The sequence below is a fragment of the Myotis davidii genome, unplaced genomic scaffold (genome assembly GCF_000327345.1).
Source record: "Myotis davidii unplaced genomic scaffold, ASM32734v1 scaffold242, whole genome shotgun sequence".
Lineage (NCBI taxonomy): Eukaryota > Metazoa > Chordata > Mammalia > Chiroptera > Vespertilionidae > Myotis > Myotis davidii.
In genome coordinates, this window is record NW_006295821.1 from 1,641,873 (window position 1) to 1,646,896 (window position 5,024).

Below are 5,024 nucleotides of genomic sequence, written 5' to 3' on the forward strand. Positions count from 1 at the left end.
GGGGGCGGGATGCCCATGAAGTGGAAGGAGTAGGAAGGGAGGTAGGAGTTAGTATTGTCTTTCATTTTGCTTGTAAGATTTTACTTTATTCTTCTGATTCCTGCCATGTAGTATTTTTTATCTCCTTTGATAATATACTCTAGTTTTATGGACACTTTGTCTCACTGGATGCGGGGTGGCAGGAGGGCAGGTAATAAAGTGCTATCAGCTAACGGTATTGTCCTTGTGTTATTTTCATAAATGACAACAGCCATACTTGACTGAACTTTTTTGGGTCAGCAGATATTAATGAATATAAGCCTTTTAAAATTTTAACTTATAATTAGTAAATGGCCATTCCGGCATGCCTGTATATGTTTTTTAAGCCCTAGCTGGTTTGGCTCAGTGGATGGAGCGTCAGCCTACAGACTGAAGGGTCCCAGGTTCAATTCCGGTCAAGGGCGAATGCAGGGGGGGAGGAGGGGCATGCAGGAGGCAGCCAATGAACGATTCTCTTTATCATTGATATTTCTATCTCTCTCCCTCTCTGAAATCAATAAAAATATATTTAATAAAACACTCATTAATTTATGCATATTATTGTAAAACTGAAGAGACCAAAATGAGGGAGCATTAGGCTTTGGAAGTGTCACAAAAATGACTCTCATGAGAACAAGAATCTGCTTGTGTCACCACCACCTTCTCCCATGCCCATGCGGGCTCAGTAATAAGCTCCAATCCTAGATGGCCTTGGAAACCTTTTTAACTGACTGACCCAAGAAGCCCCCCAAACGAGAGATGAACCCTAGTGCCATTTATTCCCTGCTTGACAATTTTGTATTTCAGAGACTTCGTAGTTAATATTTGCTGAAAAACATTAAGTGGAGCTCTTAAAAATATACTGAAGGTCAGAACATTTGGGTTGTCTTGGAAGTGGGACAATGGCTGCTTCTTGGGGTTAAAAATATTACCTGGAATCTATAGTAGGGCAACACCCCCACTTTGGTGGGTAGAGATGAAAATAATATTTGGCCATATTATTGTTGAGTCTTTGACACTAGTACATTGTTTAGAGGTACATAAGGAAGTTATGATGGAATTATATCATGCCTAGAACTTGCTTCAGAATAATATAGAAAAGCGAGTGGAGACAAAGCTCAAATCAGATTGAGTATGAGTTAATGTTGACACCAGGTCCATGAAAGTTCATTATTAGACTTTGTAATATTGGGGGGAGCTGATTTTAGGACTTTAAGAAGAAAAAGAATATCCTATACTTTAAAAATTTGTGGACATCATTTCAACACTGATTAAAATAAGCTTATATTTTGCTATGTTTAAGTCACCAAAATTCATGCTGAAATATTACAATTGTTCACTGATTCCAAACTTTTTGGTTTCAAGACCCTTTTAGATACTTACGTGGTTTGTTTGTTTTTTCTTTTCTAATTCTCACCCAAGAATATATTTTAATGATTTGAGAGAGAGTGAAACATCAATTGCTTGTCTGCCACACAGCGACCCAATCAGGGGTCAAACCTGAAACCGAGGTAGTGTTTGCCCTAACTGGGAATTGAATTCGCAACCGTTGGGAGTACAGAACAGTGCTCCAACCAACTGAACCACCCAGCCAGGACAGATTCCTGGATTCTTAAATACTGGTGGCAAACAATTGGAAAATGAAATAAGTCCATTTATGGTAACACCCAAGCTGAAATACCTAGGACTATAACGTAAAAGGTTTCAAGACCACTACGCTGAGAACTAAAGCATTGATGAGAGAAAGAGGCCTAAATAAATGTTCGGTTGAAGTCCTTATAGAAATTCTGGCCTCATACAGATAATTGAGAAAGAGTTATTTTAATAGCCCTTGGAGTTAGTTAATCATGGATATTTGATGTAACATCGAAACCACAGTGGTAGTTTCTTAAAGGTTAATTGCAATGTTGAATCAGAAACCAAAATCAATGAATGTATTGTACTCAGTTACATCAAATTTGTTTATCTTGCACTTTGAATGGACCACTAACCCATTCTTGATTTTATAACATCATGCATTAGCTATTCGGAAAATATTCTTTAACTGAGTTCTGCAGATCTTCCAAATGTTGAAACATCCCATTTACTCAGTATTAAAAATCATGGAAATCAAAGCTGTCAGTACATGGTAGTGAATACATGTTTTTGCAACATTCTAAATTTTGCTTGAAAGCTCACTTTTTATCAATGGCCACAAATACTGTCAATTGCTTGCTTTGAAGTGGCAGGATCACTTGGTTAATTTTTTAAAATCATGTCGGACAAACATTCAAGTCTTAATAAGCATAGTTTGTCAATCATTCTTTCAAATAAAAATGATGTTTTCAGAAAAGAAAACTACGGTGTAACACAACCGCCAGACAACCCCTCAAATTCACATAAGTGAGTTTGACTCAGGCACATGGGATGTTTTTTTTATCCCCCTCTGTCACAAATAATGCAGGAATGAACATCTCTGCAGACTTCTCTCTGGTTTTGTAGGGTGGGGAACTATGATTAGATTCGGTCTTAAAAAGTTAGACTAGCTGCTTTGGTGGATAATCCTACAGTTAGGAATTCAGAATTTGGATGGTGATTTTAGAAGTGAGAATGAAATTAAGAAAGAAGCTGCAGAGGCTGAGTGAAGAGGCTTGAAGGCTCAGATAAGGGAAGGAGAAGGCATCCTTGGGATGTCTGTCCCCCGGGGCCCATCAGCAGACAGACACCACACAGTGATTTAGAGAGAAATTTATTATAAAAAATAGCTAAGCTATAATGGGAGTAATGAGATGGCTGAGAAGAACGTTCTGAATGTGTGCCAGGGCTGAGGCTGAGGACTTGGGAAATGCAGGCTTGAAAAAGGGTCCCGTGCCCAGGCTGCATGCTGAGCTGTGGTCCCAGCCCATTGGATGGCGAGGGCCCTGAGTGCCTGGACCAGGGCAGTCCACAGACCCTGCAAGCAGGGAGTACGTTTCTGTGATGGAGGCAAGCTGAGGCTGGCGGGGGCACCCGAGGTCGCCGCTGCCAGCTGGAGGCCTGGAGTCCGCGTGGGAGGTTCACAGTGAGGTGGTCACCACGCCCTGGCTTCAGTGTCACTGACGGAATGATTGAGTCAGAGCACCCTCAAATATCCCACCACCACCACCACACTAGCAAGCGCGCGCACGCATGCACACACACGCACACTACCAATGAGTGTGCAGCAGGGGCAAGAAAGTACAGAACAGCACATCCCAACCTGGAAGAGACCCCATTCTGCTGTGCCCTGCACTGACAAAGCTCAGCACCATGCCCACGGTGACGGAGGAATGCTTGGAGTCCCGCCCGTTATCATGGGGCTGTGCCAAAGGGGAAGTTTGGACGTCAGGGCCATGAGTCGACAACTGGCACAGCATCCAGTTGGGACGTGCCTTTGTCAATTCTTCACAAATAATTGTTTCTTTGTGTTTCTTTGGTCACTTCTTGGAATCTCATATTTCTATGAATTTTATGTGTACAAAACTAAATTTATTTTTTCTTCTGTTAATCTGCCTTAGGTCAATTAATTATTAGGCCAAAGAATCTAGAAGGAAAAGGTTCCCTCCCCCTACCGACTCCCACCTGCAGGAGAAGTAGCCTCAGAGAGGGAGATAGGGAGGGGAGGCAGTGCGGGGAGGAAAGGCACAAAGACATCAGCTTTTGTGTTTTTGTTTTTTCATTTTCTTGCTGGGTATTTTGTGTGTTTGTTTGTGTGTGTGTTTAGGAAGATCTGAAACAAATACATTTAAATAACATTTTAACTAAATAGGAAAGATTGGATTAGAACAGTTTTGCCTGGTTCATCTAAGTCCCTCCCAATTTTCACAATTCCACTCCCTAGCATCTCCCTGAACTTCAAGATTCTGATGGAGCCCAGCCAGTGTGGCTCAGTGGCCGAGCATTAACCTATGAACCAGGAGGTCATGGTTCCATTCCTGGTCAGGGCACATGCCCAGGTTTCGGGCTCGATCCCCAGGGTGGGGTGTGCAGGAGGCAGCCGATCAATGATTCTCTCTCATCATGGATGTTTCTGTCTCTCTCTCCCTCTCTGCCTCTCTCTCTTCCTCTCTGGTATCAATAAAAATGTTAAAAAATTTAAAAAAAGGTTCCGATGCGGTTGGAAAACAGCTCTGGTTTTTCTGTTTTACCCTTTATGATTGCCATGGTGCCATCACCAGTGAATTTTATTTAAATGTTTTTAGAAATAGCAGCTCCAGCGCAGCAGCGAGTCGGACCCATTCCCTTTCTGCTAAAAAATGTCATTACAGTCATTTGTTGGTACTGCTTTTCTAACAGTTCATATAATTCAAGATAATCTACGCCAATTTTGCAAGCAAAACAACATGGACCACTACATCAAATAGCACATTAAATCTCCAGTACTGGTACATAGCAGTGACATTATTTCCTTATTTCAGTAGTTCTGAAATTCTCTCCAGAAGAGAAACGGGGGTTGGGGGGATGTGACTGGCCTCCAACAGAACAAGGCCTCTTTCATTCCAGGCAGAATGGGATCCTCCGCCCACAGGCTGGGGGACCCAGGATTAAAATTACAGCTATTGAAGTGTGCCCGCTAGGTTACATAACAAGAACAAACATATTAATATATATGCCGGTAATGACACCCATTAGCAATCTCTGTCTCCATCATTGAGCATCTGGGTATGACAATGCCAATATTCTACAACAAAGGGAATTCATGTAGCATTTTCCTCATGGAGGGAAAATCTCAACAGAGGTGATGACAGACCCAGGGTCAGGTGAATAGAATGGACGCTGCGTGGACCCGTTCAAATGAGACTCTCATCTTAGATCAGTAGTTGTAAACCTTGGCTGCACATTAGAATCACCTGGGAATCTTTTTAAAATCCTGATTTCTGGGCCTCATCCTCCGGAAAGTCTGTTTCTTTGTTACTAATGTGGCCTCACCCCATAACAAACAGAATTTCCGGAGGATGAGGCCCAGAAATCAGGATTTTAAAAAGATTCCCAGCGCCGAAACCGGTTTG